The sequence below is a fragment of the Aethina tumida genome, chromosome 1 (assembly GCF_024364675.1).
Source record: "Aethina tumida isolate Nest 87 chromosome 1, icAetTumi1.1, whole genome shotgun sequence".
NCBI classification, from domain to species: Eukaryota; Metazoa; Arthropoda; class Insecta; order Coleoptera; family Nitidulidae; genus Aethina; species Aethina tumida.
In genome coordinates this window covers 72,471,975-72,486,250 of record NC_065435.1, presented here as the reverse complement: position 1 = coordinate 72,486,250, position 14,276 = coordinate 72,471,975, and positions in this window count along the sequence as shown.

Below are 14,276 nucleotides of genomic sequence, written 5' to 3'. Positions count from 1 at the left end.
ATATTTGCGTTGTGTAAATGATAATCAAAACGAACTTACACATTTTAAGGTATGCCAGCGACTGTTATAAGGCACTGGTTCATAAATTTCAATTTTTGAAATATAGAAATTTTCACATAGATATTAGTAATTAAGGTTGCTCTGAATCCTAAAAGATCATATATATTTTATTTTAATTGGACTATTCATCTAGATAATGGGAAATTGGCAGTTTTCAATTTATCATTTTACTTAAACCGACACTAAAGATAACGTTAAATTTAATATAGTTTTTGATGGTTTTTCGTCCTTATCTCCCATCTCCTATTTTTCAATAAATGGTTAGAATATCCCAAGTTTACATTCAAATCAATAGTTCAATTAATTCAAAACATTCATGTAAATCTATGTAAAAGTTTACTAAGTCTCAATATTTCACATTCACGTAAACTGTGTAAACTGATAACAAATGGCTAATTAAATTTTGTTGTTACTGTAATTGTATTTTTATTAGCTTTTGCTTCTTAAATAACAATTTTTCGATATTACCAGAAAATTCAATTGATGGGCTTTATATCGTTACATTACAGTTAGAAGCAGTAACGGTTTGTATTTGTTAAAGTGTTCAAATTAGAAATTGGACGGTTTAATTCTTTAACAATAAACATTTTATCATACAAAATAATACACATTTATTTAGTCCGTCAACGGCAATTCTTATGTTAATAAATTCTTTCGTGTTATTATTAGTCGCGCTATATCGTAATAAAAAAGAAGTGCAATATTAAAAACTTTTACACAATTGAATTCAGCAAACACGATTAAGTAGCTTTTGAAACTGAAGAATCAGTAATGTTCGGGAGGCATAAAATGCATCTGAAGAACTTTAAAAAATAAGACCACAAAAGTGTATTTTTTTAATATTAATATTATGTCATTTAAATCATTTTCATATAACACTGCCTCACTTGCCTTATCTGAGTAGCCATCAATGGTTAGAAGCATTTCAGATGTCGACAAATTTTTGAAAAGCGTTGCTAAGTAAAATTCAATTGGAATGTACAAATTCTTCTTATACGAGAAGATCTGTCATATTAAAAATAAAAAATTTCAACTGGATGTTTCTTGTACAGTTCTAATTTTTGAAATAAGTTTAATTTTAACTTTAACAGTAAATTTAAATATTTTATGTTTTTTTTTCTCATTTAATAAATTGGCTAATGTAAGGCCAATAAATATTATACTTAAGGACCAACAATTAACACTTATACTTATTTATAGTTTTCACTAACGAATTTATACAGCTCATCCATAATTAGATATCACTATGCGAGTGGTTAAAATTTAATATTTTCCCTCTATTAGAAAACACAATCAGAAACCAACAGTCGTTCCTTTTTCGCATGAATATTTCATCATCATTAGCATGTGTAACATTTCGGCGACGCATTTACTAATTCCGCACCCCGACGTTTTAGTTTTTAGACACGGAAAAGTGTTCGCAACTTTCTAATTTTCTTTCATTATTAATACGAGCTTTTTCTTAAATTTTTCTGTCCGTCTAACGTCGACACTGACGAGGGTTCGCTCGCAAATCAAGCCCCCAGTAACGTATGAAAATGCATTCATCAAACGGAATGATAAAAATAATATTTATTTTTCTAATGGTTTAATTGCTGGGTGAAAAGTCTTGGGATTACTTTGATCACCCCCTTTAATCGCAGCAGTGCACTGCCGACTGTAAATTGGCCGAAAATTTAAAATGGTGTTTGATAAATTGACGGAATTTAAAAATTGTCATCGTTAAGAAGTGTGCCAAGACGCGGTCCTCCAAATGAGCTACGACAACCGGAGGGACGAGCTCGAGCCGGCGTTCATTTAAGACGCTCGGAAACGTGCTTCGATTATTATTTCTGGAATCCGGCCTCGTCATTAGCCGGGGATTTAATGATGTTTCACGCCAGATAAAATCAAGACGTTCGACGGCACTTTAGTTCGACGTCCCGCTTCACTCCGCTCCTACTGGTTCTCGTTGTTGGCTTTCTACTTAAAATTTAACGATTTTATTTAAGAAACAACTTGACATATTCGAGATGCTCAAATCTTGTCAGACTTAAATTCCAGTACGGGTCATTGAATAATAAAATGTAAAAAACGTATGTAATTATAAAAATGGTAGAGTATTATTAGTGGGGTATGGAATTTATAAAATCAAGGAATTCGAATATTTATTTTATTGATAGTACTTATTGAGATAATTTTTATATTTAAAATTCTATTTTAATAAGTAATAGTTCCAAACACAGCATATAAAAAATCCAGATTTACCTCAATAATTGTATCAAGCGAACCGACATCTTCAATAATATTTGTTACAATAAAACAATAATAAAACAAGGACATTCTTTAGTTTATTAGAATAAATATATTCATTAGAAAATGATGTTTTTAACTATACAACAGACTTTCCGGAGTTTTCATTTTAAATAGGCACAGTATATATGTACTATCGCGTTCATAAGTGGTCTGCCACTTCAACGACGTCAGGCCGTAAACGGTCACATTCTGTATTACCGTGCACTGCCGAGACGGTAGTGCACGGTAATACAGAATGTGACCGTTTACGGCCTGACGTCATTGAAGTGGCAGACCACTTATGAACGCGATAGTACTTATATTAGCAATTACTGTCGAAATTCGATAACACTAACCAAAACTTGCCAGGGAAACCTTATCAAGACATTTTTATCAAATAAACTATAAAATAATTAAGAATATACTTAAAAGAATCGATAAATGGATAATTCGAATGTCAAAAAACAATCAATTTTTATCGTTAACTCAAATCAAAGCCAACCTAGAGGAAGTGGGACACGTTGAAATTTAGTTTAAGGCTGAGAAAAAGGTTAGTAGACTGAGGTTTGTTTGCTTAGAGACTTGTAAAGAAAACTGTGTTTTTTACTAATGTGAAGGTCCGATTTGGATGTACTCAGGATCCCGTGCACTGGACCACAGAACAGTAACGATGAGTGGTTTTTAGTGATTAATTTAACTAAAATTAACTTAAAAATGGATGTTTAGCTTATGTTAAAAGTACTACATAAAAACTAGTAGTACGGAACGTTCGTTATACCCACTGCAAAAAAGGATGGTGTTTTAAATATGGTATGGAAATTCTCCTTTCTTTTTGGAGTTAGCTTCCTTCATAGTAAATAAAGAGACATGAATCGATTTATGTACAGAGATACATTATAAATAAAATATATAATCCTATACAAGAATATAAAATCGTGACAGGTTGATTAAAAGGTGAAACCATCAATGTTTTGCCTCCACCTACGCAAAGTTCATATACCAACCACAGAGAAAACAAGTGGGATCACGTTGATAACCAAATTCGACATAAAAATTATACAAATTTAAATGAATTCTTCACTGCAATTCAAGAAGATTGGAAGGAATGTAAGCATGCCATATATTTGGAAATTGGTCTAGGTCTCAGAAATATGTATTAAACTAAACGTTACTCATTTCGACAATAAAATGCTTTTAAAAATAAATATAATAGTGTATAAAACAAAATTAGTAAACAAATATTAATTTCACAGTTCACATTAAGTAAAATAGTTATAGCCAAATTATTTAACGTTTTAAAAAATTGCTATTGTAATGACTGCCGAAAATGTAAGCGATTATAGGAATTTTTTTTTCCCTGGATAATTAAGGAATATCGAGATCATTTTTTCTTTTAATTTTTAACAATATGGTTATGGGATTGAATATTTTTCTACTTTTTTTGGATGTAAACAGCCGTGGAAAATAATAAAAATAGTCGACTACTTAGCCGGGCTTAACCTTAACCATAGCAAAGAAAATTAAAAGAAAAAGAAGTTGAAAATCGGTTGTTATTTACTCAAGTTATCTATACGACCAGTTCGAAAAAAGACGTTTAGAAAAATTGTTTAAAGTTTTTTTTATAAAATATTCATATTTAACTATCGAGTCCTGAGTCTGGTCTCGGTTCTTCCTCTATGTCTTCGATGGTGCCCAATTATTTCCATATTGCAAAGAATAAGCTCAACCGATCACAGTTAAACAATTAACAAGTGTAATATTTTTTAAAGCTTTTACAACAATCTAACTGCATATTTTAACATACATCGAACTAAAAAATCAAGTAGCAACTGATATGTTTGATTTATATTTGGTCCTGTTATTTCTTTGTTAGAATTAGTTGGCAGTCCTTCTGGATATAATTTTCTGTTGATTGTTTACAGTGACAACTTGGACGTAGAAAAAAAACTGGATACCTTATTCAATTTTGCAACTTTAAATTAAAGCAAATAAAAAAAATGCTTGATCCGTCACAGCGGCAAGTTTCTAACATGATCGTTTATTTATTTATTTATTAAAGGGGCATTTAAGACATATGATTATTTATCTTGAAAACATTTACCATATTTTTATTCTTCTTAAAGCCATGGTGAAGCATTAAAAATTATTAAATTCTATAACTTTTATTTAGGTAAACAGAAGTTGACAAACTTTGTATAAAAAGAGATAGATGTCTATGTTTCATATTTTATACCTTTTCTACAGTTAGGTTGATTAATAGCACCATTTATAACCACATTTTCTGTTGTTCATTTTTTAAATTTCCTACAGTCTGCACAAAGATTTAAAAAAACAAAATGAATTTAACACAGTTTGGATTTTCTCCAAAAATTCAACTTATCGAATTTAGTGTCAAATATTTTCTTTGAATTTTTAAAGTTATATGAGGAAGTTCCACTTATCGAAATTTGACTGTATTAAGGTAATATAGGATCAAGTATTTAATCGGACTTGGAGATGGCGTACCGGCCGTACTGGATGACTCGAATTTAGGCCGGATCGGTACGCCTATAACATTTGAATCATAATTTACGCAAAAATAATTCCATCTAAAATAATCAAGGTGTAGTAAAATCTATGAACAGTACTTATTCGGTTAATTTGTCTCTATATCTATTTTTGCTATAGGTGTTCTAGTTATACAGGGTGTTTCATAATTTATCCGAATTTTTTTAACCAGATAAGCACTAAATAAATAAGTTGATTTCTTAAAAAAAATTCTAATAAATGTCCAACAGAAAAGCTGTTCAAAGTTTTCTTCATTGACCTGCAAGCAAACTGGGACCCGTCTTATCTAATTTCGTCGCACTATTTCCAATGTTCCTCCTTGCTGCTGTTGCCGGAGACGCAGGTTATGGGCAGCCGTTGTGATCCGTTCACACAATTCACCGATATTTTGTACTTCCGTATGGTATACTTCGGTTGAAACAACAAAAAAACAGATAAAAATTGTTTAGGTTACAAATGAAAATATTAAGAAGTAAACACTGCATAAAAATGTACAAACACAAGGTTTGTTACAACTTTAACATTTTTATATCGTTTTTGTTGGACTTTCATTAGAATATTTTTTTTAAGAAATCGACTTATTATTTAGAAGTGCATATCTGGTTAAACATTTCGGATAAGTTATGAAAGACTCTGTATAAGTCTTATTAATGAAAAATAATTTCATTGCAATTCTATATGTTGTTCAAGATTAAAAGGACACTTGACTTTGTATCAAATTCAACATATGAATCGTCTCTAGATGGTGGGTAGTGGAGTAGCTATCGCTGAATATTTTGTACTTAGTTTGGTTCACCAGTTTTTATCTAGTCCAGCAACTAGTGTTTAATCAGAGAGATTTTTGGAAATTAGTTTTTATTCATAAACCCTTCGCTAAGTTCTGTAAATACAGAAAATCTATATGATGAATATAGTATATACACCATAATTTATATCGATTTAGTTCTTTTCTTTTTATTTATCTTTAATCTATGATATAATTATACGGCTGCTGTTTTAGATGGGTATTAGACAAAATGCATGTTGATAGACTAATGTCAAAAGTGCTGTGTTCTGATAACAAATACATTATAATATCAAGGATTTTATTCTCTTTTTATAATTTATTCCAAACACTTTCAAATTATAAAAAATATACATATATAAGAAACTAGTCAGTTACAAACACGTGTTATCGCAAAAATCATTAAAGGCACATAGTGGTGACTTAATACATGATTTTTATACAATATATTGTAATTAAGGAAATTATTTATCACATACCGACCCTTTGATATTCCTTAACCCAACAATGAGACGTTGTTGTATAGAAGAGGAAAATAAAACAACTTTCATAAGAATTATAAGAAACACAAAAAAGAAAAAAATATGAATATATTTTAATTGATTTGGATTGTCTGGTTTAACTATTCAAACTCAAACACTTTAAAATCTCTTAGAGAATGTTCTCCGAAACAAAAAAATTAAGAGTAGAGGAGTGTCTGATTTACCAAAGATATAAATCAACCAATTGTGAGTGAAAAATTTTATTGAGAATCTTTAGTTTATCTGCCTTCTCAGCATACATGAAGGTTCATTTTCAGTTTCAGTTGTTTTAATAATATTTGAATTTTTTAATTTATTCCATGAAGAATTTTTCAAAATTAAAAAACTACTACTATATACTATAAAATTACCAGAATGGGGTTCAAAACACGAGAGTATCACTTCCATCGGTAAGGATACAATTAAAAAGATTAAATAGCATATGCTATCGCAGTTGCTGTAGAAGTCAATCATAGCGATGAAGCATAAAACGTAGAAATTATATATCTAGGTGGAGCTTCTCGGGGGAAGGTGGTTTGTTGAATAAACCACATTTTGCATTTTTGTACATAATTTATACTTTATTTTAATAAAAATACCGGGAAACTTAATGGAGTATATAAATTTCTGATTGATTTCATTAAAACTCACCTAATTTGAACTTGTCCTATATTTCCAATTATAATAGTTGGCAACGTTATTCGTGAGAGATTCCCTACAGAGTCGATATCTTCCAACTATCAACTTATCAACAATTAGAATCGTTTTAGTTGAAAAAACTCAATTGGGTATTTTATGTCGATATTGAATTTTTAATCAGTTAACATTTTATGAAAAAACATTTTTATCTAATGAATTTATTATTTATGATCAAGTAAACCATTAACTGAATAATTGTATAAAATATCTAAGAATATCAAATAATGATTTAGCGCGCTAGTCCCTACAATTAGTATAACACTTATACAACAAGATGCACAAGTTCAATTTTGTCTGTTACATTATGTTCGCTATTGACACCATTCTGTTAAAAATATTTAAAGAAACACTAAACTGTTAGTGAAAACAAATGTGTCACGTCAATATCTGATGTTCATAGATATTTCACATTTCATTTCATGATTTAGTTAGTTTTAATTATCAGAAGACAAAAAAAATGTTTACATATTCATAAATGCTTACCTTAAATATTTTATTGTTTTAAAATTGTATTAATATTTCAATTAGAGTACAAAATAAAAAAATATTTTAATATTCACCTATTAGAATAAAAGAACATATGAAATATTCACATTTTTTTGCTATAGGTGTTCTAGTTATACAGGGTGTTTCATAATTTATCCGAATTTTTTTAACCAGATAAGCACTAAATAATAAGTTGATTTCTTAAAAAAAATTCTAATAAATGTCCAACAGAAAACGAGAGAAAAAATATTTTAATATTCGCCTATTAGAATAAAAGAACATATGAAATATTCACTTAAATAACTTGAAAATTGAAATTAATTAATTCTTAATTTTTAATTCTTAACTTTAATTATTAGAATTAGATCTAAATTAATTATAAAAACTTTATTAAGTTTCTAGAAGCACCAACATTACATTGTGTAATAAAATGAAATCTATTTTATATCTACTGAATTGTTATATTGTTTTTATTTATAATTAAAAAAATATATAAAATTAATTTATTTTATATGGATATAAAAACGTGTATATTATTTTTTGAATCAACAAGTATAGACGTAAAGAATTTATAATACATTCAGGTATATGTGTCAATTAATTAATATTTTATTGAAATAAAATAGAAAACAAATAAAAAAATATATGAAAAAATAGGAAATCATAAATCCATCGAGTGGATTTTTTCGTGCCGTACGGGTAAATATTTACCAGCCACGCCATAGGAAATCCTAAAAGAAAAACAACAATCAAACGTCACATAAAAAAAAACTATTCACAATTTATCGAAACTTGACAAGTACATTTGTCAACATTTGCTGAACCCTGATTGCACAGTAGATTATAGTCAGCCGGGAGTTCCGTCAACGTCACTCCGACACGGAACACGCGATTAAACCCTCTGGGCGGTTGTAGGACCAAGGATTCAAGGAGCGAGTCAATCCCGTTTTCATTCCCGTCCGGTCGGTGCACCGACGATTGCCGCGATGCACGATTGTACCTTATCATATATGCACTGACAACCAGCAAGTGAGGGCAAAATAATTCTTAATGCTACGGAAATATTGAGACAAGGCTATGGAGTGTTTGGCGTATTAATATTTTATTCTGTTTGCGTTTGCACGGCATGAAAGGCGACGTACAGACATGCGAAACGGTCGGATGTTCGGACGAGGAAATATTTTAATTTTAAGTACGGCTTTGATTTATTTTATGACTTGCGTTGCTCCTTTGGCTACCGGACTTTTTACACTAGCGACTGAAAACGAGGCATTTTTGATGATGATGCTCCTTTTTCATATACAGTATGATCCATTTGAGGTGGAAACACCAAAGTTTTATTTATAACTAGGTTTTAATGAATGATAGCTCAAAACGTAAACACTTTTTTCTAATCACAAATTGGAACAAAATGATTAGGACATTTTTCATGGAAAAAAGCTAACATATTATTTTTCATAAACAATTTATTTTTTAAAAATGTTCAACTAAGCCAGTGGTGTTTTAAAGTGTGTTAAATTCAATGGAGAGTTTAATTTTTCATATAAAAATGTCTTAATCAAACTGAATTGTAAGTAGGTTCATTTTAAATGACTCACACGTATTGTGTCTTAGACTACGACTAAGACAAATTAAAATATTAAAATGTTTTCAGTATTTTATTGTATTAATATTCATTATAATTTATTTGGACGAATTATAACATATGGGGGAATAAATAAATTATATCATTTCCTTAAATTTGATAAAAAGTTTTTAAATATGCACAACCTAATAATAATAATAATATAATTAAATTAGCCTATAATTATTACATGTTTTAAGTGAATATGATTTTTCACCATAATTATATTTCAATTTTTTTTTTAAATTTTAGGATTCAGTTATCAGAAATTTTCTACTATGGTACTGACTTATTAATATGTAATATTTATGAAATTTAATTCTCCTTTTGAAGGATATTAAATTCAATGAAGAACTTGAACTATTACTAATTAAAATCGAGATGTGAGTAAAAAGATTTTTCTAACTTTTGAATGGACCATACCTTGTTATTTACTGAACAACGTTGACTTTTTGGTGTTAATGATTTAATATATATATATATATATATATATATATATATATATATATATATATATATATATATATATATATATAATATATATAAATTTTTATATTTTCTAATAATGTTTATTTGCACAAATTGCTTAGTAAATACATAGGTATAATATATTAAAATTAATTTCACCATTAATCTCTTTAAAAAGTTGATAACTAATGTATTTTTAAGTTGTAAATTTAAATATAAAGATAAATATAATATAGATTAAATATTTAAGACAATTAATTAATGGAGTGCTTCAGAGAGCGTTTTATTAGAGCTGAAACTCCGTCAAAATCTCACAGCAAAATATTAACACAAAAGTCGGACGCTCAGACTGAACGGGGATGAAACAAGGGGTTAGATATTGTGTGACAAATTACACATTATTGAAATGACAGAGAATGGCGGGCTTAAAAGTGGAACTTCGCGAAACTTAAGAAATAGGTGCAAAATGGAGCAGTTAGCGGAATAAAGGGGTTAGAAATTTTCACTTGCTCACTTCGTTGAACCTATTTGCATAGGGGAAAGGTTTTGTTTCTATTGTCGCGCCTTCAGACGAATTAATATTTTAAACGTTGGAGATTAACTGTTTAGAATTCGGCGGGAAGAAAGTGCAAAAGGATGGGGATAAGGGCTGATTGAAATGCGATTTTAAATAATTATCATAAAATATATGCGCTTAACAAATATTACAGTTCTGTTAATTTAAATCGAGGCAATTCTTTAAAGCACACTCACAAAGTAAGGTGAAGTAACTAATTAGTTTGAATTCAGGAGTTGAATTTCATGTCTCCAAGATGAACCTCTTATTTCTAGTGTTTGATATTGAAACTTTCGGCTTGAACAAACTACTCCGAATATTAATAAAGTTTTAAATAGCTTAGGCTCTATTGCTCTAAATTTTAATTACGAGTTGAGAATACTCTTTCACAATTAGATACTTCAGACTTGCCACTCTAATCTTGTTCACGCTGCTTCAAAATCGATTTCAAATATTCGTTACAACAAAAACCCGATACTTACTACAATTTACATTTATTTATATTTCAATATCTAAACTTTCCCATTATGTTAGTTTGCATAAAATCAGTTTTGTGGACACAACTATAAATTGTGAAGGACGAGGCGAAAACGTTTGTCGCTGTCGCAGCTATAGCGTTATCCTTCTTCGACTTTAATCCTTTCTAGTATAATTCTCACTTAAAAGGTCTTTTGTTTTGTTTTAACCCTTTTTGTTTCGCAGCGAGTAACCTTTCGAGCCAAAGTACGTTTACTACTCTATACCCGCTCTGTTTTTGTGCGCTTTCAGTTTTAGTCACTAAAAAAATACACGGGCAATTTTTATATTTTATTTGTTAAAAATTGTTTAATTATGAATATTATTGTCATTAAAATTAAAATGGAGTAATGTGAAATATATAATAAAGAGTCTTCATCAAAAATTAACATGCAATTTGTTATTACTACTAGTTGAAAATACATATCAGATAAGATAATCTGAAAAATATATTATAATTAGGTTTTTTTCAATTTAAAATAAATTTTAGAAATAGAATAAATAGAAAATTCGGGAAATATAAAAGTCTATACAAATTAAAATACATAAAATTGAATTTGATTATATTAATATATTAGAGAAGGTTAATAAAGAAATCTGAGGAAATTTAAATTTAGGTACAACACAAATTTAAGGAATTAACACATTTAAGAATCATTTTTACTACTGCGAAGAATTTTAGGGAATTCATAAAAGATTTAGAAATAAGTATAACATAGAGAATATAAAATTTAAAGTGTTCAAATGAATAGTAAGAATTTAAAATTCGAAAGACTTGTTTAACCTGAAATTTATTAATTTTTGTATACAATTAATATAGAAATATACAAAGTTGAACTATAAAACTTAAATGTAAACAACAAATAATAAACCTCATTTAAAATGTAACAATAATAACTAAATATAAAAGCTATTAAAAATATACATACAATAATAAAATCAATAAAAAAATTTTAAACAATTTGATAGCGGACAGGAAAAAATAAATAAATAAAATATACATATAAATAGAATTATAAAAACATAAACATAAATATTTAAATCAAATATTTTTTAAAAATTTAGAAAATATATGATTTAAATGAGTAATGTAAAAAATTACAGAAAATTTCAAAGATAAAAACAATCAAAGAGATAGATATATATCTTTAAAGTATGAAAAAACTTAAATTTAATTTAATTCCCTTGATTTAATATGCAGTAGATCTGAAAACAAGGACAAGGACAATAAATTTAAAAAATTAAGTTAATTCAAAGAATTTTAGATACGATCGTAACATGTGCAAGACGTGAAAATTACTTTTGTTAACGTTATTCAATACCTAATACAAAAATTATAATAGAAGATGATGATAAAAAAAGAAAAGTAAGATTGCAGAGATTAGTTACTAATTTAATCAACAACTGTTGTTATTGTACACACAGAAAAGAAAAAACAGAGAGAACTTAAATTCGCAATCTATGTTAATCGTGTTATTGGCCTCTCAAAGAAAAACCGAAAAAATCCCGTAGCACGTAGCTTAAAACCTTTTAAATCCTTTATAAATAGTGACCGAGTAATTAGCATCTGGAATTCGTCCTTAAAAACGGCATCGACGACGCCGTTAAGAAAATAAAGCGGGAGCGGCGAGAGAGCGAGAGAGGCAGCCGCACCGCCACATCTCCACATCTCTCGGAAAAGTGTAAGAAAGCGAGTGGGACGGCAGATGTATGCGGACGGCGTGCGGGAGCGAGGTGGCGTCTATTAAAAAAGAGGAAAAGACGACCATAAGAAGTACGCTTGCGTCTTGCCGACGCCGTGCCTCGGTAAACCTCTAAGAAACGACGCTGGTTTGAGGCAGGAAAAATCCGCCGTCTTTCCTGGTTGGCGGCCGAGGACAGCGGTGGCGGTCTACCTCAAACAGGCCCCGCCCATCGCTCGCCTCCCACACCACCCCCGGCCACCCACCGCGACCCCGACACAACTTTTCTTCATTCTTAATGCCAGAGCATTTTGGCGACGCGAAAAGAAACGTTCGAAAAGTGAGCGACGTACCCGCGTGCGAGTCGGCGGCGCTACGCGGTTTCCATTCTGACCGTCCACTGGTTTTTGGTCGGTTTTCGCCTTGTCGGCGGCGCGTCTGTGGTTTTTGGCTTTTCGGACGCGGCACGGTCACCTCTCGCACTTTTGGCTTCTTTGGCTACTTGGTTTACCTACCTGCATTGGGCCCGTTAAAAAGGTGTCGTATCGCTTTTTTATTCCGCAACTCGGTATTTATCGCTACAGGTCAGTAGTGAAATCCACTATATTATCATATTATTTTTTAATCTCGGCTATTGTCTTTCTTATTACATTTATTAATAATTACAAATTTATGTGCTAATAAATGTGAATGACATTATTAAAATAACTGTAATTTATAATATTTCAATAAAGATATAAAAATTCTTTCTTTTAAAAAAATCTTATAATAATATTTTTAATTATAATAAAAATATATTAAACGATTATTACATTATAATATACGGTTATAGGCGGTTATATTATGATAGATAATCATTTGAAATAAAAAAATTAAGTTTATTCATAATATATATATATATATATATATATATATATATATATATATATATATAAATATTGTACATAATGTATAAATGAATCACAAATAATTTTTCAATGTGTCCCTAAAAAGTCACATATATTTTTTATTTCTAAAGAAAATATTTTAATGTTAAACGTTAAGTAATAGAAAATAATATAATAATAACAGTTTCCTTTGTATCTAATAAATATGAAAGGTTAAATAGTTATTCAATTTAATATTATGAATTTTAAATTTGCTTCCTGTTCTTAATGAAATTACAGCTCATTACTATGAATTATAGTTGACTAATAATGTAACCAAAATATTACTCAAATTATTGGATTTTCACTCACGTAAAATAAATGTTCATCTCTGTTTTTATTATTTTAATACGATAAAAAAATATTGTAAAAATATATTTCATTAATTTTGACCATGTATTAATAGCCAATAAATACATTATTAAAATATGTTCAATTTTTATTTAGAAACAATTCTGACATTGTTGCTACAAAATCAGAATTTCAATTAATGACTAAATATGAATTTTGATCATATCAAAGCAAATAATCGTATTTATACACCATGATGAAACGTTTTCATTTTATTGAATATGCTTATTTGAAGATTACTAATTAACTCGTTTTTCATGTACATTATTGTTTAATATAAAACTGAAACTCATTAATATTAAATAATTAAAATTTACTGGTATATTTTATAAAAACGCAATGCAAGACTTGTATTAGTTGTTAATAAAAATCGTATAAATCTACTAATAATGGAAAAAGGAACCTAATAAATAATGTGCCAACTACTATTAATCGTGTTTTCCTTAATTTCTTATTGCTTAGACAAAAATCTCGGTAAATGATATTAATAATTAAATAAATTTTATAAAATAATATATTTAATGGATTATTTTACATTATTGTTGAGTGAGTGAAATGAATATAGAATTTGGTATAAATTATTTTAGTTTAAATGAAATTATTAAAATTATTTAAACGTTATTATTATTTAAATAATTAATTAATAAAATTTATTATTCAAAAAATACATTTTTAATATGAAAAAACATTATTTTCTAATGCCATTTTAAAGGGATATGATTTATATAGTTAATTGACAGCCAATAATATTAATTGAAAAATTAGATCTATTAGTGTCTTAA